The 26,146-nt window shown below is 40.5% G+C and overlaps 1 long non-coding RNA gene across 1 annotated transcript; it reads right to left on the bottom strand.

Moving 5' to 3' along the window:
• Positions 1-14,296: 14,296 nt before the first annotated feature.
• Positions 14,297-25,685, bottom strand: LOC110727166. Its single transcript, XR_002512489.1, has 4 exons — positions 24,972-25,685; positions 14,631-14,780; positions 14,465-14,542; positions 14,297-14,386 (listed from the first exon to the last, which is right to left on the bottom strand). It is a non-coding gene; the product is annotated as an uncharacterized LOC110727166 (long non-coding RNA).
• Positions 25,686-26,146: the final 461 nt, after the last annotated feature.

Genomic DNA, 26,146 nt, shown 5'->3' with positions numbered 1-26,146 from the left:
AGCAACGGAGGATTGATGAGATGAGGAAGGACAGAGTCTTCAGTGATGCTCATGGGTGCTGGTGTAAAAAGGCAAGGGATGATATTCGCTTTCAACATTCAGGAAACGAAGGCCTTGAAGCTGTGTTGTTTAAACAATTTTTCTTTGAACCTTTTTAATATTTGGTTTGTACTAAACAATGTTTTTTATTTTTGTTGCACATTTCTTCTCTGATTGACTGGATGTAATGTCAAAAAAGGGGGATACTGTAATGCTATTTGTCTTAATATCTTGTAGTTTTGAAGACCAGTATATGATGTGCTAACATACTCGCCTGTTCAGTTTATAGTTTATGTGTCTTGTCTCAAGACCTTGAGATTATATTTGTGGAACTTGTGAATTGAACCTCTCACTGTTCAAATCCGTTTATTAATCTCAAGACCTTGAGATTATATCTGCGAAAACTGCAAATTGAACCTCTCACTGAAGTAAGAATTGCATTTATAATAAGGCCTTCGTTCCAGGATTGGCTGGTGGAGTTAGAGAACCTAATGTCTGCAGATCTTGGAGTTTGGCAGTTGCAATCCTTTTCTATTGGTTGAAGATGAAAACCCTATCAGATGAAGCCATTGAATTTCCAGAGAAATAAAAATGAAACCAAAAGGAAGAGCGTGAAATGGAATGGGGGAGTGCAAACAGGGAAAAATGGTAGGGTAGTTTTGGAGGGAAATTAAATGAGTGGCGCAATGCAGTAATTTTAGCCTACGAACCTTTAAAACGCTGTCAACAAATACCTGGTGGTAATGATAGTTTAATGAAGTGTATAATTCATAAAAGTCAAAACCGGAGTGTATTATTGATAATTTCCCAAATAATAATTAAATTACATGTTATCATTAATATTTCAGCTAGTTCGTACATTTTCGATAAGTGATTGTATCAAATAATTCTAAAATCTTACCATTGTATAGAATTAATCAAATTCGGAAAAATGAAGTCATTCTAAGAAAAATTCTATGAAGTAGATAGCTGGAGTTGTCTTCGGTTTTGTCTCAGTTTTCATCGTCAAGTTCCATGAATTATAGCCGTCCGTAATCCACAATGTCACATTTGCATTACCAACACTACAGATACGATTTTCAAATGAGTGTATTTAAAATTATGAGTGTGGAAAAAGCATAAGCAATGACAATACAATACAATGACAATGGCACACTTCCTGAAAAGCAGAAGCAAAAAATCATGACAGCACAAATATTTTTCACAGTGACATCGCAGTGCCAAATGTCAGCGGGAAATGCGCATAAAAGCCATTGATGTATAGTTTCACTATTCGGCAGTAATAAGTAATTACTTATAATAAATAAAAATTATAATTAATTATAACTATTACCAAAAACAATTACAACTACAATAAATATAAATATTTATTAAGAAGAAGTAATATTAATAAATAATAAGTAATAACAAGTATAATAATAAAATATAACAACGAAAAAAAAAATAGAAATAACTCTATTAAATTTAAAATTAATAATAACAAAAAATATATGTAATAAACTTAATTTACTTGAAAAAATTATATATTTGTTTTTTTACCCCCGTACACTCACTCTTTTTCTCTTTCCCTCTTTGTATACTTCGACTACAAACATTCCTAACCTACTCCTTCCTTTCTCTTTTCTTCTCTTGTCCAGATCTACAATTTCTCCAATAACATTACCAAAATAAAATAAAATAATGTATCAACAAACAATCAAGCAGAAAATACCCACCACCCTTATGTTCCTGGGAAATCTATGCCACCTTCAATTCATAATCCTTCATTGTCATACCCTCCTCAATTTTAATCTCTCTACTCTAACCCTTCTGTCTCTCTTCCTCCGGGTTTTGGTCCTGGGCAATATCCATCAAGTAATCCGGGTTTTGGTCCTGGGCAATATCCATTAAATACTCCGGGTTCTGGAGCACAACCTTTTTATTCGGACCCTCCTCAATTTCAATCAAATTGGGTTGTCAGACAATCTGCCCCTGTTACTTATTTTGTGGTATGTTTTCGTAATCTTTGAAAAATGGATAGTTGTTGAAAGTTTGTTTGTTGTTTCTAATTGAGTTTATGATTGAGTTTTATGTGTTCTTGATGGAGTAAAGCATAAACATGTGTACTTAACTATGGGTATGCTGCATACCTTTAAAAAAATGACTTGACCTCTTTCTCCGTGTACTCAATTGTACTGTAATATTTTGTCCATTTCATTCTTTTGTTATTATTAATAATTGTACTATAAATCATCTTATTAATTTATAGTGTATGCAGATTCTTATTATTAATAATTCGATTATTATCTTATTTTTGTTTAGATTATGTGATATTCATCTGATCCAATCTTTGCACATTACTGTTTGTGAAATTCGAAGTTCTGTCTTTTTTTTCTCTCTGATTTATTTTCACCAATTTTTGATAAATGATGATAATCGGATTGTACAGCACAACCTTCCAGAGATAAGAAAAACCGAAGGACCATGGTGTGATGTTTGTAAAATCGGTTGCACGAGCACTGATTGTCTTAATATGCACTTAGTGGGAAAGAAACACCAGAAGAGCTTACGAAAGCTCCATCAGAACCCCATTAATACTGTCTCAACTGTTGCTTCACTGCCCCTCATTATTCCAAACACAGCTGCTGCTAAAACGCAACTTGAAGTGAGTACCGGGGAAACCAGTGCACAACACAACCTTCCAAAGAAAAGAAGAGTCGAAGAACCGTGGTGTGATGTTTGTGAAATCAGCTGCACAAGCGACGATGGTCTTAATATGCATTTAGTGGGAAAGAAACACCGGAAGAACTTACGTAAGCTCCAGAACCCCATTAATTAATATTGTCTCAACTGTTGCTGCTACTTATGAAAGCTGATCTGAATGCTCTCCTTCACCCCACTTAGCTCTTTCTGGTTGTATTATCTAGCTCTAGTTGTATGTTTGAAAAACAATTTTAGAAGCATAGTAGTATGGTACATTGGTTGGACTATGTTCAGAGAATGCATTTTGCATATAAGCTATTCTTTGGACATCAGGATGTAATAGTTTAATGATTGATTCTGCTGCATAATGTGTATTAGTTGTGGTTGATTAAGTGTCAAAGGTTATAGTACTAATTAAAAACATGGAAATGTCGGACTGCTACACATGGTATCCACATTATGACTTAATATACATTTAGCATTCATATTAAACATATAGATCTAAATTCATACTACCTATTATTTCATATTTAAATTCCTGCATATAATTAATTCAAGGTATTACTTGGGTAAAAAATTAGGAGTATTCTACGAAAAACAAAAAAACAACACCATATGGCCAAATTTTTCAAATTAGAATATTGACCCAATTTTCTTGAACATGTAAATTATTAAAATAAATTTAAAAAAAATATCATGGTCATACTAACTGAGACGAGTGTACTTTATACTAGAAAACAACCAAGGTCAAAGTTAATGTACTCCGTATATCTAAATATATAAAGGAAGCATAAAACAAAGTGCTTGTTTGATTTACCAAAATAAAATGATATAATTTGGAACCCCTAAATACTTTGTACAATTTTGAGTAGTTTTTTTGCTTAACACTACGAAGAAGAAATTAAGGGAGAAGAAATCTGTAGGGAATTGGACTATTTACAAACATGTGATGTTTTAAATTTATTATTTTTGTAATTGAATGTTGATGCTCACATCAAGGTGGGGGTTGGGGTCCAGTTTGGTGATGTGATTCGAGACAACCATGGGGTGTTGTTAGCTGCTGCATTGAAGCGTTGTGAGGCACGGTGGTCACCGGATATGGCTAAGGCTGGTGCTATGAGATACGGGGTTCAGCTGGCAAGAAGGCTGGGTTTCGAGAAGGTGGTTCTGGAAAGTGATGCACTTGCAGCAGTTCGAGCAATCCAGACGAGGCAAGTAGGGGCTGCACCTATTTTTCTTCTATTTGATGATGTATTGAGAATGAGCAAGGAGCAGGGAATACGGTAGCCCACTTTGTTGCTAGATGGGATACTAGTACTTTCCAAGAACGGGTTTGTATGAATTTTTTTCCCTAAAGCCTACAAACTTTGGTGGAACTTGATTTAATTTAATTCCGCTCGTTTTTTGCTTCAAAGAAAAAAAATATATTTATTATTTTTGTGGGTGTGAATGAGCCACTGCACAAAGGCAATGAGGAAAATTATAAATAAGGGTGACGGTTAGATTTTTTTAATGTTTCTACTGCATATGTTATGATCTGCTTAACACCGTGAAATATCAAGTAAAAGTAACATTTCATATGGAGTGTACAAAATTCCATGAATATTTAACCAACACAAGCACACAGTTACAATTTGTACATATTTTATTGGTCCATAACCAAATTCCTTTTTCCATGTCTTCTACAAATCAGTGAATCATTGAGTTTTCTAATTAAATTAATGAAACTATGAGTTTAAGTAATCAAGTTTCATCAAGTTAGTTGCATATTAATCACATTTTATTGTCTGAAATTGCTTACGTATTAACCACATGTGTTTTGGTTGTTTTCTATGCAACGAATAATGAAATAAGGGGCGGCAGAGGCAGTTATGATGCATTAAAATTGTGGCTTTTCAAAATTATGGCTTTTCATAATTGTGCCTTTGGCATTTCTCTTTCTAACATTGCTTCGGAAGTTGTGTTTTACAGACCTTTCAATTTAGTTTTCTTTTCAGTTCTCCATTTTCTTTGAAATTTTTGTGGTTTCTCCAAATTATTTGAAATCTTTTCCTCTTCTCCTACGAGCAGCGAAACCATGGCTAACAACAGGGAAGTGACTGAGTTGGAAGCGCAACTTGAAGTGTTGTACGCTGAATTGGCTGAAATAAGTGCGCAAGAGAAGGTTAGGGGAGAAGAATTGGCTGGAATTTGTGCGCAGGGGAAGGCTAACAGAGAAGAATTGTCTAAAATTAGAGCGGCACATACAGCAAAGCTACAAGAAACGAGGGTTTTGTGGGCCCAACTGCAGCGGCTTCGGGACCGGCGCATTATAGAGCTTTTTGGGCAACTTGATGAAATCCATAGAAGAAGTTTGGCAGGTTATGGCGGAGATGGGCCGGCTGTTTAAAATGTGGAACCTGTATTCAACAGGATAGGGGTGAAAATGTGGCTAGGAATGTTGGTGTTCGAGGAGGTCCTATACAACAGAGGGATGATGGTGGTGTTGGAGGTGTTAGAGGAGGTCCTGTAGAACAGAATGAGGTTAGTGCTGTTGATGATGAGATGGAATGCATAATTCAATATAAGGATCACCATAGATCTGCTCTGGTATTGTTTTTACCTTGCGTATTCGTGTATTAGGGGTGAGCACGGATCTGATATCCGATCCGAAATCCAATTTCGGATCGGATATCAGTATCCGAAAAATCAGATATTTGATATCCATATCCGATCCAAAAATTTCGGATATCCGGATATCCGGATATCCGAAAATTTCGGATCGGATAGTTCGGATATCCAATATCCAACCCATCTAATAATATGGGTTTTTATCCAAAAAAATTATAAAAAAAATATATATAAAACAAAAAAAAAAACTAAATTGAGGAATAATCTAATCAATAATTCAGCTAGAAAATTCAATCAAAAAAACCTCAAACAAATGAATACCGAAGAAAATCTTACCTATTGTCCGATTATCAAAAATCCCCAAAAACATTTCACAAATTCAAAATACGAGTACCCATGTTACACAATTATGGTTTAAAAAACAAAATTATAATTGACAAACATGAAAACATTAAACCAGCATTTTACATTCCAAAAAAAAAAAAAAAAAAAATTAGAAGAACAATCGCCAAGCTTGTTGGGAGTGGTGATGGATTCCTTGACACAGATTTGGAGAGGACCCATAGTTTACCTTCGCTTATTGTTAAGTTATTGGGCACTTTTGTCCAACAAATTAATTGCCCCGACTTCATTCGTCAAAGTATTTCACAGCGAACACAATTACAAAAAGCTACTCCATAATAACTGTGGTAACAACTCAAATGTGGGCGTATGAAGGGCCAACTATTTAATACTGAAAATTAAGACCAAAAATCCAGGGGTGCACAGATAAATCTCTCCAAGAAACTAGCCAGTGATAACTAAGATTAAAAAAAAATTAACCCAGTAAATCATCCCAAATGACAAATCTGGCTAATACACAGACCAACTTCTGTAAGTGTAACATCCCAAATCTGGCTTATTTTAACGGTCGACATTTCCTTCTCTGTTGTCTCGCCTTCACTCCATTTCGCCTTGCCATTTTCAGAGGAGAGAGAAAGCTCATAAATTGCCGATAATGGCGGCCTACAGAAGTACAAAGCAGAAGACGAAGAGAGAGGAGGAGATCAGAGAAAGGAGGAGGGAGAAGGGAGAAAATAGAGGAGAAAGAGGCGGATTACGGGATTAGGGACTTTGGGTTATCCTCCGAATTTTTGTAATTTTTTTTTTTGTAAAAAAAGTGTTTTTTTCGGATTTCGGATCGGATACCCGATTCGATATCCGATATCCGACTTTTTTTTTCGGATATTCGGATATCCGAAATCAAAATTTTCAATATCCGATATCCGAAATTTTCGGATCGGATATGCGATCCAAAAATGTTTTCGGATCGATTATCCTAAATTTTTTTATCGGATGCGGATCGGAATTTCGGATTATCAGATAGTTTTGCTCATCCCTATCGTGTATGTGTGTTTGTCTTTTTATTCGTGTATTAATATGTGTGTGACTAATGTTGATCTTGTGCTGTTTTCCTTTTAGCCTCTTCCTAATCATTGAAAGTCTTTTGCTTATGTATTTTCGGCTCTTGTTCGTGTTCAACGTGGTCCTGGAGGGCCAGCGTGGAATGTGGAATTGCTCGGTGCTAATATTAGTGACACGCGTGGTCTATTAATGTATTCTGGTTGGGAGAACTTTTTTGTTGACAATGATGTTGAGCATGGTGATATTCTGAGTGTGCGTTATGTTGGTCAGGGAGTTTTCCATATTACTGTGTTAACTGTTGTTGATGATGACGACAACGATGCTGATAACTAGGATCTGTTTTGTGCCTGTGAGGATGTGACTAGTTTTGAGCTTTTAGATCAAGCTCTTGCATTGTTAGTTAAAGAATTGGTTTTTATTGGCCTGGTACAACAATTTCTTTATACTAAAGTACCTAATGAATTGTGAGATGCTGATGTCCTTCTGTGCTTTTGCTTTAATGATGTCTTGACATAATGTGGCTATTTTCAGTATCTACCAATATAGTACAAAATGTGTGTTCGATGCTATATGTTTTATAATTGTAGGCTTGTAGCTGTATTTTGTTGGGATAACTACTAGCGCATAGCAGCTATTGATTTGCTAATGTATAGGATGGAAAAGTTGTTATTAAGTGGAAGTTTTTCACGTGAAAGTGGGCCAAAGTGGAAGGAATTTTGGTGGAAAATGTAATGGTAAAAAGTACCACTATACGTTATACATGCATAGTAGTACACATGAATGTACCACTGTAGCATAATGGTACACATGAATGTACCACTGTAGCATAATGGTACACATTAATGTACCAATGTAGAAAAAAATCAAACGAAAAAAAATTGAAAACCCCAAAACGCCCTCCTATATACATGCTAAATCAATAGCTGCTACGCGCCTATATACACTCATTCTGTTGTAGTTCGTAAACTAAGAAATCAATTGTTTGACATGTGACGTGGTTGAAGTCAAGGTTTCTTGTATTTCTACACATTACTTCTAACTGCTAATTTGAATTTGAAGTCTTTTGTAGCTTTAATATTTGCGTAATCTGCAACTTATTTCAAGACCTTTAGCCTCTCTAGATGTTTTTTTTAAAAAAAAAAAATAAAAAAATTATTGCTGGAAAAATGCATTGATTTTCACTACCTTTCCCTCATTAAATCATTTAATGACTGGCATAAGTCCTTTAATTTTTTACGGTATTCAAAAGATAATTAAGCCCCCCTTGTTTTACGCGTCATTCACCCCTCTTTGCATGCATATATATTTATTTTCTTTGAGAATTATAATCACACTATCACTTCAAAGGGAATGCAAAAAGGGGGAGATATTATGTGCTATAACAAGCTTTTGACAATTATTATGCATACTTAATAATTTGATTATATCTTTTGAGAAGATTAAATATCTTACACAAATTCTATCAGAACATTGGTTTCAAGGGATAAGTTTTATATTTAAACTTAATCCTTTCAAAACCGAATTGCTTGAGTTTTAAATTTCCGCTTTGCAAAAATTCCTTAAAGATAGGCTGAATATTTCTGTTGAAAATTGAACGATGTTTTTGAAGCCCAAGAAAACCGCAAGACCTATTCAAGTGTACCTTTTAGTTTACCTCATAACTCTATGCTTGACGATTAAGGGGTAAAATTAAAGATATTTCAGATAAGAGTAAATTGTTCATTACTTGAAAATTGTGGTGTTTTCCAGTATTCATCAAATATTGTATGTCAAGACTGTGACATGAGGGTCAAGGTCTTGAAATACTATGCAGCGTAACACACCTTTGCTCCCCCCTGAGAAGATGCACTCTTATTTAACGTGCCCAACTCCAACCCAATATCTGAGGTTCGACATTCAAAAGTTGTTGAAGCCTGAACGTGTACTTGAATAGGTCTTGCGGTTTACTTGGGGTTCAAAAACAACGTCCAATTTTCAACAGAATTATTCAGCCTATCTTTAAATATCCCCCCTCAACAAAGCTAACTGTATAGATATACATTTTCATACATCTATTTTTGAAGCTAATAATAGACCACTGTAAACTACCGATGAAGCCAAGGAAAAATACACCACTGTGGTGTATTATTATTTTGAAAATGCATACCAAAATCTTTGAACAGTGTGAAATATTTAAGTTTCAAATGTAGTCTAATAATGTTTTATTCATAAAGTCCAAATATAAAATTACATAAATTTATATATCCTCATCTTTTTGAATAGGTTCAATACTAGCAAGTCTTTCAACCATAGCCAGAGAAAAGACCCTAACATAAAATGTTCTATTACCAGCATAATAAATAAATATTATTTCACCATCAACCAAGTAATTTTCATTAACAAAACTTTCCCACCTAATATCAAGACACATATTACTTTTGGTATCTTCAATAACCTTCACTAGCTTCACAGGCCATATACGACTATTAGGGCCTCAAAGAACTTCCACAGGACTACAAACTTCAGCCAACAAGGAAGTCTATTCCTCTGGAAGTACCTACAATATTCACAAAGTTATTTATGAAGAGAAAAAAAAATCATACATAATATATAAAATAAAAACCAAATAACCTACCAACGTATGTCTACATGCATCTCCAAAGATAACAATATGACATGGCAGGTTACTATACATCTCTACGTTTTAGAAATTATGATTAATATGTTATGGTTAAGAAGAATCTGTATTTATATACAATCAAATCCCAATAACAATAACCATGTACTATGTTGTCAAAGTGTTTTAATTATGTGTACACATGTTTGACCTAATTTAAAACCAAATATGAATAGAATTAAAGTTTCATAATATTCCTCAATCTATTTTGACTAAAACAGTTGAATCCTAAATTAATCCTCAATACATTCTGAATTAAATAAATCTATTTTATTTTAATTGACAACAACGCTTGACTAATTGTAATAGTCAAAGTCAATTACAATTAATAGTCAAGTATTATTTTCAATGTAACTTATCTTAACAATAACTGAAATCATAACTTTAAACCTATATTAAAAATGAAAATAAGGTATGAACTCCATAAAAAAGAAGGGGACAAAAAATAACTTAAAAAGTTAAAACAAAATATTTGATGAATATTGGAATAGAAAAATGGCAGTAAATAAAAAATAAGAACATAATATTTGATGAATATATCTTTGGATATTTATTAAATAAGGTTTTGAAAAACTCTTTTTCAAAATAACTTCTTATATTTATGTTAAAACCTTTCCGATTTTCAAAGTATTTTTCCGCGTCCCTATTGCCAAATACATGCATATGTACTTATTGCCTTCATCCATTGAATTGTCAAATCACAACTCTTCACTCCACCTTTTCACCTTCTCACTCCTCTTAAACCAGTCACTTCATCCATTATTTTTTCGCGTCCCTATTGCCAAATACACACATATTTACTTATTGCCTTCATCCATTGAATTATCAAATCACAACTCTTCACTCCACCTTTTCACATTCTCACTCCTCTTAAACCAGTCACTTCATCCATTATTTTTTCGTGTCCCTATTGCCAAATACACACATATTTACTTATTGCCTTCATCCATTGAATTGTCAAATCACAACTCTTCACTCCACCTATTCACCTTCTCACTCCTCTTAAACCAGTCACTTCATCCATTACTTAAGCCCCCGTTTTTTCTCTCTCTCCTGTCTCCACCTATTTCACCTTCATCTCCACCCAAAAGCTTCATTCTTTTTGGCAGTGGCGGCCAAAATAAAGTCCATTTCCTCTAAACCCTCGTCCAAATTCTCCCACACTGGGTGCTTGTATATGTAGCATCTCTTTTTGATATCCAAGAACATCATTTTGGTTATATATCCCTAAGTTTCGATATCCAATTTTCGGCTTTTTCCATCTTAGCTGTTAAATTCTTCTCCTCTATAACTAAATCCTCTCTCTTTGTTTAGTTCCTGAATTATTTCATCTTTCTCTCTCAAACTTTCCCATTTCTCCCTCTCTAAAATCTCCTTAACTTCCTCAATTATGGTTGGTTTTTTCTCCTTAATGACGCTATACGCCACCTTAAGAAATCCCTCGAGAGATACTGACGCTGCAGATTATTGAAATAAGCTAGAACAGTGATAACAACATCCTTGACAATTATGGTTGGTACGAATGTCAAGGATGTTGTTATCACTGTTCAGGATTATTTCAATAGAGGGAGAAATTGGAAAGTTTGAGAGAGAAAGATGAAATAATTCAGGAACTACACAAAGGGAAAGAGGATTTAGTTATAGAGCAGAAGAATTTAACAGCTAAGATGGAAAAAGCCGAAACTTGGTTATCGAAACTTGAGGGAGATATAACCAAAATGATGTGCTTGGATTTGAAAGAGATGATATATTTATAAGTACCCGGTGTGGGAGAATTTTATCAGTAAGGTCTCACACTTGCAATGCTCTTATCTGACCTTACTATCTGTAATTTTGATCAATTGGGATGGTTAAATTATTTGAAAGATTCATCACTTGCAGAGATTTCAGTTACGGCCAAATCATGTCCAGGCAACTTAATCCCATCTAGATGGAAGTCGGTGTCATCATTCTCTCTGTTACAACGAGAATCAGACCTGTAACTTCTCACCCAAGCAGCCTAATGTAATGAAAAGTTTAGATGAGTGTCATGAGAACTTTTAGCGGAACACCAATCCAGACAACTGAAGCCACAGTCACGCATATTATCATTGTTCCTCTCATGGCATTTTTTTGATTTCTATTTTGAATTCTTTTACTAAATGTTTTAACAAAAGGTTAATATATCACATACCCTTACATTCACATTGGATGAATCCACAGAAGAGTGTTTCATATTTTCTCTCTAAGTTCTTTAATACCTTATTGTGTGATTAGACTGAGAGAAAAGAAAGAGTGTATCTAAAGAGCGAAAAATAATATATCAAAAGAGAGATATACTTAGAGTAATTTTATAATACTCTGGGAATTGAGTTTCTAAAGTGTAATTGGGTGATTACGGGTAGAAGAGAGGTGATCTTGTAAGTACTTTAGGGCTCTAAAGGAAGAAATAAAAAAAAGAAGTATAAAAACCTACGGGTTGAACAACCCTAGGCGGAGACATAGGCATTTTTTGCCGAACTTAGTAATAATATCTTGGTCACTTTTACTGCTTTTTTGCTTTATTTTACTGCTTTTACTTCAGTTTTATTTACGCAACTTGTTTTTAAGCCTTGAAGTAAAGCTCAAAACCTTGACACTGAATAATTAAATCAGTTTATTCCGCCTAGAAATTGCGTTCAAGACCTTGAAATTTAAAACTTGCGAAAATTGGCCATACTCTATTCAATCCCCCCTTCTAGAGTATACTTGTTATTATTCCATCACCCTTTTGATCCTTCAACAAGGGGAGATAATATGTGCTATAACAAGCTTTTGACCATGTTCTGTTTAGTCTTATTTATAGGTTATACTATAATTTTTTGTGGTTGGTATAATAAGGTTATATCAGTTGTGATTTTGACTTGGGAGTGGGCTGTACGCTTTTTTTGTATGTTTGATGGAAGTGAAAGCCATTGCCAATATGCAGGTTGTATTGTTCAAGTCAAATATTTTCAAAGTTTGTTTTCTAAGTTATAATCGGCTTTATTTTCAAAAGACAAATTCGGATTAATATTCACTTATCTCAAGACCTTGACCTTAACTGAAATATCCTGTAAGATTATTCCATAACCCTTAAATGAAATACAAATAGAAATACAAATAACTAAGCTTGCTGATTTCTTTTTCTTTAAGGCCACTTTAGTACAAAACTGATTCATTCAAACATTAGTTTTGAACACTAAGAACTACTATACGAATTATTTTATAAAGCCTTGAAAATGATCTCAAGACCTTAACCCTGTATTATTAATACAACAAACAACTGACAATTGGAATAATATTTCGTCAATTGACAAACTTTTTATACAGTAAATCTCTGTTACTGTGAGAAACGTTTTTGTTTCTCACAGTGGCAGTTTCGTAAATAAAATGTACCATCGTGACTAAAGTGGTACAATTTTAACATCCATTTCGTAAATAAAATGTACCACCGTGACTGCCACTGTGAGAAACAAAAACGTTTCTCACAGCGAGTAATGGGGGCGCCCTCCTTTTTATATTATTAATACAACAAACAATAGGAATAATATTTCGTCAATTGACAAACTTTTTGAGTATTAAACAAAACTGAAAATAATAACCATATCCTAGAACCCTTATTACACATTCCAAACTGAAATTAATTAACAATATCCAAATCCTGTAAGATTATTCAGAACATTCCACACTGAAATAAAATATAAATAGAAATACAAGTAACTGAGCTCATTGATCTGTTAGCTCAGGCATTCGGCCCCTCCTTTGCCTAGCCTTGAAGTTAACCCCAAGCACTGGTAAATCATGCATCTGCATCCAAACAAAGTTAATTCAGATTCAGATTCAAAGCACACAGGTGACACAACTACTTTAAGATCAAACCTCACATTATTCACTCCAGCTTGTAGGGGTCCAACACTATCCCTTGCATCCCTTGGGTGTTGTTCACCGTAAGCAACATCCAATAGCTTCAACCACACAACCAAATACAAATGGAAAAAGGTTACTCTAAATCTTATTTGATTGAAGCAGAACACTATGCATACTATGCAATATAATACAAATACAAAAGTGCTTACCCCTAGTTTCCCGTAGTCGTCGGACAACAATTTGTCTGATTTTGCTGCCTTCCCAATCTGCTGCATTGTCCACACTTTAATTCTTGGAAAAACATCCCACTGAATAGGATCCCTATCCAACCGATCCAAGTAAAATATCTGCCAAATAATAAAAGAAAAACAAGCAATTACTAAACCACAAAAGCACAAGATAAAAAAAGAACAAGCAACAATACACTGAAACACATACTACGACAAATATTGCACACTCGCCGCATCCACTGGCAAACCCATTAGCATAGAAACGTCGAGCAAAATTTTGTACGCTCTCTAGAAACTTTGACAACACTAAAGAACACCAACCGTACTCAATTGCCTCCATAACACAGCTTACTTCAGGTAGTAGGTCAGACGCAAACCGAGGTGACTGCGTGGGACACAACACCATCTCTAAAGCAATTAACAAGAACAACGTCTTAAATTCCTCTTCCTCTCCAGCATCAAAGTACCCCTCCAACCGATTCATCATATCTGAACATAATGGTATGCCTACAGACGTGTAGACCTGACCAGATTGTCAACCAGACTTGGACTCCCACGATTTACCATACTTGAGAATAAATCTCTGAACCTTTACACGATCATGTTGGGTCATGGTTTAAGTACTAGGAACAGTCCTAGAACCCATTGGTATCCCTAGTACCCACCGAACCTGATTCTTTGAAAACCGAAACTCAAGTCCGTTGGGACTTCCAAGCATTTTACTGATTGGATCCATCCGTGTCATGAGCCAGTATGCCAATTGCCTTGGTAAATGCATATATAAAGCAAGATGTAAGAGACTACCAAATCCCATCTCACAAACCCAACGTCTTCGCCTGTCATCAAATTTCTGACATATGCGCCCAAATGACTCGATGCGGCAATTCATGTTAGGAGGCTGCCAATGAAATTACAGTAATTAAGTTAATGTTCCTATCCCACACCCACTGTCAACTGAATCTACAAGCAAACTTACCCGACTTCTGGCCTTTGAATGTTCAGCCATCACCTCCGCCCTACCTTTGACGGCCCCTCCATAACTTAATCCGTCATCCTAAGCACCCCAGCAACTAAATTCATGCATAAACCTTAATCGTGCAAACAAAGCAATTTCACACACGCAGAATTCCGTAATGTGGTACCTTAAACAATTCTGGATACAAAGGCATGGTCTTCTGCTCACATACATTACTCTTCTTACTGAGCCCATATCCCTCTTCATCTTCAGCCACAACCTTCATAATCACAACATACCAAAACATTAAACCATAATTCAAAACATAATCACATCCCTATTGATTAGGGGATTTTTATCCACCAATCACCGTCTGACAAGTGGACCAACCAGGTTCCGCCACGTGTCCTTCACGTAGGCCAATAGGAGCCTGCCACGTGTCAATCACAGATACGTCCTCTACGGACCAATCGAGGCACGCCACGTGTCCACCCATGCCAAATGGGAAAACCGGCCAACAAGGCCCAATCCTGTCTAGAGGCCCGGTCAGCCCTAGGTTTACCCTAAACCTAGAGAGTGGCACGCTTCTCAAGACTATAAATACTTAATTAATCCTCATTAATCCAAGGATGAAGCAATCGAGCAAACATCAAGCAATTAATCTCACCTGAAGAACAGAGAAGAACAGAAACATTACGGAACACTAATAACCGGCTAATCTCGCTAGCAAAGCAGATTACCTACATTAAACACTCTCACCTAGGGAGATCTGATTACTTTAATTTCCGTATTAATTACTCCTTAATCAGGTACTAACTTGATCGTTGGAGGCGGAGCTCTCAGGAGTCTCCGTTATTTTGCAGGTACAGGCGTCCGGTTCCAGTCTCGGAATTGTAACTCTCCCGCAGGACATCAGAAAACCCTGAAACATTTGGCGCCGTCTGTGGGGAGAGTACTTCAGAGATGGCATCCAAGTCTGTACCGACTCCTGAAGAGAGGCGTCCCCTAAACGACCCTCAAGTTCAGTCGGACCATGACACTGAAAGTGAATTTGAAGTTGAAACTCATACAGCTCCAGACGGGACCCTAAGGGCCCGACGTACCCGTCATACCGAAAGGAGGGAACGGGAGCATCTTCAAACAGGAAGCGAGCCAGCAGGCGCACCGCCTGCTCGGCAACAGCCGACTGATGGGTCTGCTCCCATCACAAGGAACGAACTCATGACCTTCATGAGGGACTTCAAGGGAGAGATCCAAGAGTTGATCAACAAGAAGCCGCCTGCTTCAGTCAAGGAGCAGTCGGCCAAGAAGCCTTCCACTTCACAGAAGAGGAAGCCAGTTCAAGGGCGAGAGGCGACTCCTCATCCTAAATCTAGGAAGCGGGAGCCACCTGCCCTTGATTTCACAAAATTCCGTTATCCTACGGGAAATAGGAAACCGGTTCGTCATATTCAGGCGGACGGGTCAAAGCAAACGTTCACAGATGCTCGGCTACTGCTAGAGCAGAAGAAGAGTGACCGATTGTCAGCGTCGGCTTCTACTTCAAATTTTCAAGACAGTTTGCGAAATGCCTCGATGAGGCATACTCAGTCGTACCATGAGAGTCAGTCAGGCGGCACCTCCCGTCAGTCCGGCTTTCATAGTGCCCAGGCGGTACCAAACTTACCATTTGTGCCGCAACAACAGTATTTTATGCAGCCACCTCCATTTGGTGGACCTGCAGCAAAAAACGTCCAACCTATGGACTGGCAGCTACGGTTGCTTAGACTTGGGGAACAGCCGTCGGCCTTCTCCAAGGAAATTACTGAAGCCGCTCAGCCGGCCAAAGTTAAAAATGTACTAGTAGGCGCCTATGACGGCACTACTAACCCAGAAGACCATCTGATGGCATTCACCAACCTGATGTACCTTCAAGGGTTGGATGATCCCACTTGGTGCAAGTGTTTCCCAGCGACTCTCAAGGGAATCGCACAGCAATGGTTCGGCAACCTGCCGACTGGTTGTGTAAACATGGTAGTCCGGTTCCTAGTAGTAGAGGAACTCTCGGCCTACAACATGATTCTGGGTCGACCAACCCTGAATAATTCCAAGGCTGTTATAATCCCGTCTCTTATGCTGCTTAAGTTTGAGAGGGATAATGGAACAGTCGGCTCCCTAAGGGGAGATCAGAGGATGGCCCGAGAGTGCTATCTCTCGGATGTCAAGCCCACTGTTATGGCCACTGGGTCAAGTGGAGAAAAAAAAGACCTTGACATTATCAAGGAGAGTACGCCTGTTCAAGAAACAGGCGACAAAAAGAGAAAGGCGTCCCAGACAGAGTCCGCAAGAAAAGCAAGAAAATAGCAATCATTGGCGGAGGAGCGGCCGGATGAGTTCCGCCCTCAGCCGGCTGGTGAGCATTCGGACCTGATCTTAGACGACTCACGTCCTGACCGAACAGTCAAAGTTGGGACGACTGCTCTGAGAAACCTGGGTGACGACTTTCATAACCTATTGAAAGAGTACAAGGATATCTTTGCATTTGAAGTCCATGAAATGCCAGGCATCAGTCCTGATCTGGCGGTACATAAACTCGCTGTGGATCCGAAAAAGAAGCCGGTACGGCAAAAGAAGCGGAACCATGGCGAAGAAAGAAGTCAGGCGGCAGCCGCCGAAGTTAAAAAATTACTTGATGCAGGGTTCATTCGGCAATGTTACTTCCCAGACTGGGTTGCAAATGTGGTGCTTGTTAAAAAGCCGAATGGCACCTGGCGAATGTGTGTAGACTACACAGACTTAAACAAGGCGTGCCCCAAAGACAGTTACCCTCTGCCTAAAATTGATAACCTGGTCGACTCAACAGCGGGTCATGCCTTGATGAGTTTTATGGACGCCTATTCTGGTTTCCATCAAATTCCCTTATGGAAGAAAGATCAGGAGAAGACGGCCTTCGTCACTGATCAGGGGTTATACTGTTACACGGTCATGCCGTTTGGTCTTAAGAATGCCCCGGCTACCTTCCAACGAATGATAAACACTGTGTTCTTTGATAAGATTGGGAGAAACGTCGAGGCATATATTGATGATATGATTGTCAAGACTAAACTTCAGAAAGATCATCTGACGGACCTCCGAGAAACTTTCGCCACACTCAGGCGGCACCATGTCATGCTCAATCCCAAGAAATGTGTATTTGGAGTTGAGTCTGGGAAATTTCTCGGATTCCTTATCAATCAGAGAGGAAGAGAGGCGAACCCTGAGAAGGTGCAGGCGGTCATTGACATGCAGTCGCCTCGTACCATCCGAGAGGTTCAGAAGTTAACAGGTTGTCTGGCGGCCTTGGGGAGATTCCTAAGCCGATCAGGCGACAAATGCCTATACTTTTTCCAGGCAATTAAGAAAAAGGCAAGGTTTGAATGGGGGCCGGATGCTGAGGCCGCCTTCCAGAAATTAAAAGTTCACTTGCATTCCTTGCCGAGGCTGGTCAGCCCTTTGCCCAAAGAGGATCTCTACATGTACCTGGCCGTCTCTGATCATGCGTTAAGCGCTGTGCTCCTTGCTGAAAGGGACGGCTGTCAGCTCCCGGTCTACTTTGTCAGTCACGTACTGAAAAATGCCGAGTTGAGGTATCCCCTAGTGGAGAAATTTGGTCTTGCACTCTTCATGGCTGTTAAAAAATTGAAGCCCTACTTTTTGGCACATGCAGTCGTCGTGTATACAGACCAACCAATCAAGCGGCCCCTTACCATCATGGAGTCGTCAGGATGAATGATCAAATGGGCCATAGAAATACAGAGCCTCGAAGTTACTTTCGAGCCTAGAAAAGCAGTGAAGGGGCAAGCCTTTGCTGACTTTATTGTAGAGATGACTCGTCCTCCTGACTCTCAAGTTCCAGACCAAGTCTGGAACGTATATGTGGACGGAAGCTCTACTTCAAATGGTTGTGGAGCAGGCGTCGTATGTCAATCTCCAGAGGGCGACAGGTTCGAGTATGCTCTACGCTTCAGTTTTCAGGCTTCAAACAATGAGGCAGAATATGAAGCTTTACTAGCCGGGATCCGCATGTGCAAGGCGGCAGGGGCAAGTAAAATAGACGCCTGTTCTGATTCACAATTGATAGTGAGTCAGTACAATGGCGAATACGAAGCAACCCATCCGGCCATGATCAAGTATTTACAGGCGGTCCGACAAGCAGTCGGCTCCCTTGAGGATTTCCATCTGATCCAAGTGCCGAGATCAGAAAACAACCAGGCGGATGCACTGTCAAAATTAGCATCATCCGCCTCCTCCGATACTCCTCGAACTGTTTTTTGGGAAGTAATGGAGAAGAGAAGCATCGAGGAAAACCCTATTGGAATCCTAGACAGAAGCTCAACCTGGATGGATTCAATCAGGGCATATCTGACAAACGGTACACTGCCGGATGATCCTCAACAGGCGGCAGCACTGAAAAAACGAGCCTCCTGTTTTGAAATGATACAGGGAGAACTTCACAAGAGGGGGTACCTTCAACCCTTCTTAAAGTGTGTTACTCCTGAAAAGGGACGAGAGATACTAGATGATCTTCACTCTGGTTACTGTGCTTCTCATATAGGTGGTAGGATGCTTGCTCAAAGGGCAAGGCGGCAGGGCTACTTTTGGCCAACTTTGGAAGCAGATGCAATGGAGATGGTGAAAAAATGTGACAAGTGCCAAAGGTTTGGCAAGTTAATTCACCGTCCGGCTACTGACCTCACTACCATTCACAGCCCACTACCGTTTGCTAAGTGGGGCATGGACATTCTGGGTCCATATACGCCTGCTACAGGCGGCAGAAGGTATATACTTGTTGCCGTTGACTACTTCACTAAATGGGTAGAGGCGGAGGCTATAAAGGGAATCAAGACACCATTCATTTGGAAAAACGTCATCACTCGGTTCGGGGTTCCCATGTCTATGGTTTTTGATAATGGTCCCCAATTTGAGACGCCTGTTCTCAAAAGCTGGTTGGGAGACCAAGGAATTGCACACTACTTTGCATCTGTCGGCCGTCCACAAGCAAACGGCCAGGTAGAAGCCTTTAATAAAATCATCTCAGACGGTCTCAAGAAAAAGATTGAACGAGCAGGCGGCCTATGGGCGGATGAACTTCCACATGTTCTCTGGGCCATTAGGACGACTGAAAAAGGGGCGACTGGAGAAACTCCATTCCTCCTAACTTATGGTGCGGAAGCTGTTCTTCCAATAGAACATTACGAGCCGACTCTTCGAGTAATGCTATATGACGAAGAGGCAAACTGGGAAGCCATGCGCCTGGCATTAGACTCACTTCCTGAAAAGAGGGGCAATGCTGTTTTGCGCCATGAGATCTATCGCCTGAGAATGACTAGATCCTACAACAAAAAAGTACACAGGCGTCCACTCAAAGTAGGGGACTTTGTACTTAGAAAAATGGAAGCAGTTGGTAGGGCTAATGAGTCTGGCAAACTAACTCCCAACTGGGAAGGACCCTACCGAATCTATGAGGAAGTCAGGGACGGTACCTACCGTCTGGAAACACCAGACGGACAACCGTTGCCTCGAACTTGGAATGTAGATAACCTTAAAAAATATTTCTTCTGAATGATGTAAAGTAAAGAGCTACTTAATAAAGTTTGCACTTACTATTCAATTTTGTATTACGAGGGGCATGCCGTCTGTACCTTTACAGTCGGCTACTCTCCATTGAGTTTTTCACTCTATCTTCAGAGAGGCATGCCGTCTGTTCCTTTACAGTCGGCTACTCTCCATTGAGTATTTTACTCACAATACTTAGCTAAAAAGATTAGGGCCTGGCCGACCCTGTGCCTAACAGGCGGCTACCCTTCTTTTACTTAGCACCTACGTTCACCAAGAACTTACCAAGGCCACCGGCCGAATGATCAGACCAGGCGCCAAGCCACCTGATCAAATCTACAAAACTAATACGACCTGTCCCAACATCATAGCAGGCGTCCGACGGCATCCCTCCGGATGAAATTCGTCGCAGAGAGCAGCTCCCTTTTGGGTGGAACATTGTTCTATAAACTAATTACACGGCACCTATACGACTGTCCCCAAGGGCAACCACGTAGCCGTTTTTGAGACAAGGATAACTCTATCACTAACCAAACCAGTGGTAGCAGTTGACATCTGAGTCAGATGACCGCCTGTATTACTTGGGATAAATGCAGGGGGTACCTATTGAGTTAATAGCCAACAAACATTGGCGAATCAAGGGGTCTAGCCGGCCTACGCCGCCTGGTACCTCTACTTCTCAAACAAAAGTGACGGCGACTGAGTAACTCCAACGTTAACTCATAGTCACTCCTTCAAACTTAGTATGGAGCCTAAAAGGTATGAGTCGTCCGCCTGTTTTTAACAAACAGGGACTCTCAACCACTACTCTTGCTAGGTTAACAAATTACGAGTTAAAAGCCAACATTGGCAATAAAGGGAAACAACCGGTACCCGCCGCTTGTTATCCTACTTACTTAATTCCTTGGCGACTAGGTAATACTATTTACTTGGTCAGACCGATTGAATAAATAGTTCGAATACCAATTGAATAAATGGCCGACTGATCGTCTATCCTGGAAACAGACAACCAGTCGTCCATGGGCATAGGCGGCGTACTTACTATTTGCGTACTTACTATTTGTACCTGTCTGCAACGTTCGGCCCATGTACAACAGTCGGTCTAGGGAACAATGGGATATTAGATATGGAATACTTAGACAAATTTGAATCAAAACAAAAATTTGATTAAAAATAAGCCGGTCATGAAAGACCAGCAAAATATTCAAAGCCCCGGCCCCCTGGCCGGGTAAATACAAAGCAAACGGCACGCAGGCCGTGGAAAAAATACTTTAAGCTTAAGAAGGGGGCAGTTCAGTATTAGCAGCTGCCGCCTGGTCAGCACTCTTCTTGCTGGACTCGGCTTCAGCTGCACCCTCTTTTGATGCCTTACCCCCAAGTGGCACAAGCGCCACAACCGGCTCTTCCTCCTCCTCCAACGTATCTCCCAACGCCTCTTCTTCAGCAGCCGCCAGGATCTCTTGATTATATGTTTCCGAACACTGGCGGTACGTTCTTTCCCATGAGGCAAAGTCGGCATTGGGGAACAGGCGGCCCCAGGTCATGCGCTGGATTTGAGCGGAGTCTTCCACCATCTCCTGGACGAGCTCTTTCTTCTCTTGCTCGGCCTTTTCCGAGAGCTCTTGGGTAAGACTCTTCTCTTGGCTCACCAGGCATTCTTTTACGTTGGCCAAAGATTTCTCCATGGCTTCGTAAGAGTGCATTTTTTGGCGAAGAGGTTTCAGCTCGGCCTTAAGATTTGTGACGGTCGCCTCTAGCTCGTCATTCTTCTTCTGGGCCGCCTCTAACTGAGCCCGAACAGCGGCGGTAGCCTGCGCCTGATAATAAAGAATATCAATGGTCAGTACTTCATTTTGGGCAATTTGAAACATTGCCTTATCACGGTTGGAGGCGGCCATAGCTTTTGCGGCCTTTACCTCTTTGTTTTTCTGATCAATCGGCTTGCGAAGGCTGTTAACTCGGAGCAGGGCCTAAGTACAAAAAGAAAACAGGCGTCAGTTTCCAAACAAAAAAGATAACAGGCGTCCTGGAATTCAAATACTCAAAAAAGTATACCTCAGCAAGGACCCCTGCAATCCCATCAAGGTCAAGGGTGCCGGCACCCCTGACCGCCTCCCTTTCAGATGGAGGAACTACTTTGATCATGGACTTAGCTACCTCAACCAAGTCAAGCCCCTGAGGGCCGGCTGCATCAAGCGTAAAAAAGCAAGTTAGATCTAGTCAAGAAGGAAGCAAGTGTAAAAGTTTTTACAAGTAATTGTCCATACTTCTAGGCGGCCCCGCCGGGGTTTTAGAAGAAGTGGCCGGCTGCTTCTCAGCCGCCACTGTTTTCCTGGAAGACCTAGGAGAGCTTGCAACAGTCGTCCTCCGGGCCTTGGGGTCCGGCTGTTGCGAGGAAGAAGCTCTTGGAGTGCCCGACTGAAAATAAAAAGAGTTAGTATATGCATAAGACAACTCCTAAAAGAAGAAGAGTTTTCGAAGCCTACCAAGGGTGCCCCCTTGTTGGGGGAGTCGGTACAAGACTGTTGCATGAGAGAGGCCCGCAACATGGCCGCCGCAGTCTTGGATGCTGTTATTTTACTCATGGCGTCAGCTGCAAAAAATAAACAGCAAAGTTAGTAAAATCCCAGGTAAACAAAGCGTGAAAAAACAGAGTATTTGACAGGCCGGCTACCTCTAGAGCACCGACTGCTGAGGCCACAGGCGGCCAAAAAGTACTCGTCATAGAGCCACTTGAAGCTCGGGATGCAGTTTAGGGGTACTTGCTCTCGTACCCCTGAAGTAGAGTTCACCCTAGTCTCTACTTTGAAGAGTCCTTTGTCTAGGATCTCTCTTTTAGCCTTTGGGGGAACAGGCGGCATGCTGCGGCCGCCTGCGAGAAGAGGCGGATCCCTATTCCACTTGTTAAAACGTTGGTTCAGCTCCGTGTCTGAACCCTCAATGATAAGGAAGGTGTTCCGCCAATCCTTCCATTTGTTCGCCTTACCTCTCGTCATGAGGTAACCCCTATGGCTTGTTAATTGATACCAGCCGGTACCTCCCGACTTAGGGGTCCGGCTGAGATAGTTCATGTGGGCGAAAGCCTCAAAGCTTGGCTCCACCCCGTACATTTCGCACCCGGCCACATAGCCGAGTACGTTTACCCAAGAGTTGGGGGCTAACTGCCATAACCCCAAATCATACCCATCTAAAATCCGCTGAACAGCCGGATGTAATGGGAAGCGCAGTCCAGCTTTGATGGCCGCCACATAGCAGCCAAAGCAGCCGTCATCATAGCTGGTACCAGCCGGCCAGACGACAGTGTCTTCTGGATCCGGCACGAACAGTAAAAATTCCGGGCCCATTCTGTGGTTAGCAATAAAGCTCTCCACTTTGTCTTGCATGGTTGCGATCCGGCCCCGGGGTACCATGCAGTAGTAGGGGGCGTTTTCCTCTCTGTAAGAGGCGGACGGCTCCGCCCAATTGTCCCCCTTCTCAACTGCATGAGAAAGTCTCGCCTCTTGTAGGCGGCTGTTTCTTTCTTCTGAGCCTGGAGAACTGTGGCCAGAAGAGCTGGACTCGGACTCGTCCTCTGACGAGTCCGAAGAGGACGACTCCTCCCCTCTCCCAGAGGGGCTCGCCTCCTCTCCCTTAGAAGGAGCAGGAGGAAAATTAGACATATCAACGGTCAAATGGGAAGGGACCACCTTGACCCCTCTCTCAGAACTGTCGGCTTGGCAGTCGCCTCGTTTCACTTCTACATCTGGCGCCTGGTCAGATGTTTCACTAATGAGCACCCTTTGGGAGGAGCCGTCCGAGTTTGAGATCATAGCAGTCTTTTTTGTTCTGGCCATCACGTTCTGCATAGACACAGATACAGTCGGACTTTGTATAAAGGGCAAAGATGGGTCCAGAAAAGGGCAGGCGGCACTCCTAGTCCTAGATTCAACCGTCCCCGGTGACCGGCTGATCACTAACTTAGGTCGTGTCGTGTGCTTCCGTGGTGCCATTTCAAAAAAAATAAAAAGAAAATTAAGAGTAAGAGAACTGAGTTACCTGAACGAGTGACGGTTGATGAAGTTCTGGAAATCCGGTGCAGTCGGCTTGTCAGAACAGGCGGTAGGCAGAAAAGGTCCGAAATGTCAGAGCAAGTTCAGGGGTCCGAATGTTCTCGCAAAGTTCTCAAATGTGAAAATGACCGAAGTCAGCACTTCCTTATATAGGCAAAGTGAGAAGGCGAAGGGTCGCTTCCAAATTCAAAATTTGGGCGGGAAAATCTCTCGGCCGTTTGCAAGGTGACACCTGTAGCAGGCCGTCGCCTGTCACCGTGCGACACCTGTCACAGGCGACACGTGACCAGTCATGTGCCACCTGTGAGGGGCAAATGATTAGGGGATTTTTATCCACCAATCACCGTCTGACAAGTGGACCAACCAGGTTCCGCCACGTGTCCTTCACGTAGGCCAATAGGAGCCTGCCACGTGTCAATCACAGATACGTCCTCTACGGACCAATCGAGGCACGCCACGTGTCCACCCATGCCAAATGGGAAAACCGGCCAACAAGGCCCAATCCTGTCTAGAGGCCCGGTCAGCCCTAGGTTTACCCTAAACCTAGAGAGTGGCACGCTTCTCAAGACTATAAATACTTAATTAATCCTCATTAATCCAAGGATGAAGCAATCGAGCAAACATCAAGCAATTAATCTCACCTGAAGAACAGAGAAGAACAGAAACATTACGGAACACTAATAACCGGCTAATCTCGCTAGCAAAGCAGATTACCTACATTAAACACTCTCACCTAGAGAGATCTGATTACTTTAATTTCCGTATTAATTACTCCTTAATCAGGTACTAACTTGATCGTTGGAGGCGGAGCTCTCAGGAGTCTCCGTTATTTTGCAGGTACAGGCGTCCGGTTCCAGTCTCGGAATTGTAACTCTCCCGCAGGACATCAGAAAACCCCGAAACACTTATAAAACCACAATTCAAAACATCATCACATCCCCAGCCTAAAGATCTGAATATCTTTTTTTAAAAAAAAACCCTCACCATTGTACGTTTACGCTTACCATTCCCCACTAACATTTTCATAATCTGTCACATAAGAATACCCACAATAACCAATCAAAACAAATCGAACCTTGACACGATTTTACACTATAACACAATATCACATACAACGAACGAATAATGGCCACCAATGAATGCATAATTCACCTTATTCCATCAAATTTAATAATGGAATGAGCAACATAATTGCACCCGTAATTAACAAATTCCAATTATATTCCGCAAATTCCACAAATTCCATTAATTTATTCCGTTTGTATGCAATTAACAAACATAATCGCAACAATTCCATTTTTTAATTTCCACTTATATTCCGCTAATTCCACAAATTAACAATTAAAGTCAAACTATTACCATTTTTACCTTTGCCTTAACAAATCTGAACTGAAACTGCAACCCTAGCATCGAATTAATTCTGTCAACAGAAACAATCGACGTACAAAACAACGAAACCCAACCATAAAACATTCGAAAAACCAAAAAACAAAAAGCCAGTTCGAAATTAAATTGAATCAGAAAGAACCTAGATACACCAGCAATTCGAGTTGGGACCTCCTCGACTTGAGTTCCGCCCAGTATTCGAGTTGGACCTCTTCGAGCCTCTTCGGGTTCGGTTCCGCCCAGAATTCCAGTTGAGCTTCAACGAAGTTAAATTGAAAACCCTGAATTCGTGCCTTTCTTCTACTAGGGCTTCGAAGTTTTCATGAACGTCCAATGTTAACCCATAAACGTCCAATGTTAACGGCGTCAATTGTGAGAAACCCAACATGAGTAAAATTGGCAAACCAAGTAAAACACGTCAGCAAAATGAGGCCACATCACCCATCCACCAGGTGACTTATAGTAGGTGAAATGTCGGCTATACCCCTGTGAGTAACAGGTTAACCTGTTACTCACAGTGAGTAATGGGGGCGCCCTCCTTATATTCTATGATTGTAGGGAATGGTTATGAAAAATCCAGAAGGGATAAATAAAGGCTCCATTATAGAAGGATGAAGTTGTCTTCGACAGTCAATTGTACTGTCACCGGTGAAAACCATATGTTGAGACATACCATTCTAGACGATAGCATGAA

The sequence above is a fragment of the Chenopodium quinoa genome, unplaced genomic scaffold (genome assembly GCF_001683475.1).
Source record: "Chenopodium quinoa cultivar QQ74 unplaced genomic scaffold, ASM168347v1, whole genome shotgun sequence".
NCBI lineage: Eukaryota > Viridiplantae > Streptophyta > Magnoliopsida > Caryophyllales > Amaranthaceae > Chenopodium > Chenopodium quinoa.
This window is presented reverse-complemented; position numbering and strand designations above follow the sequence as displayed.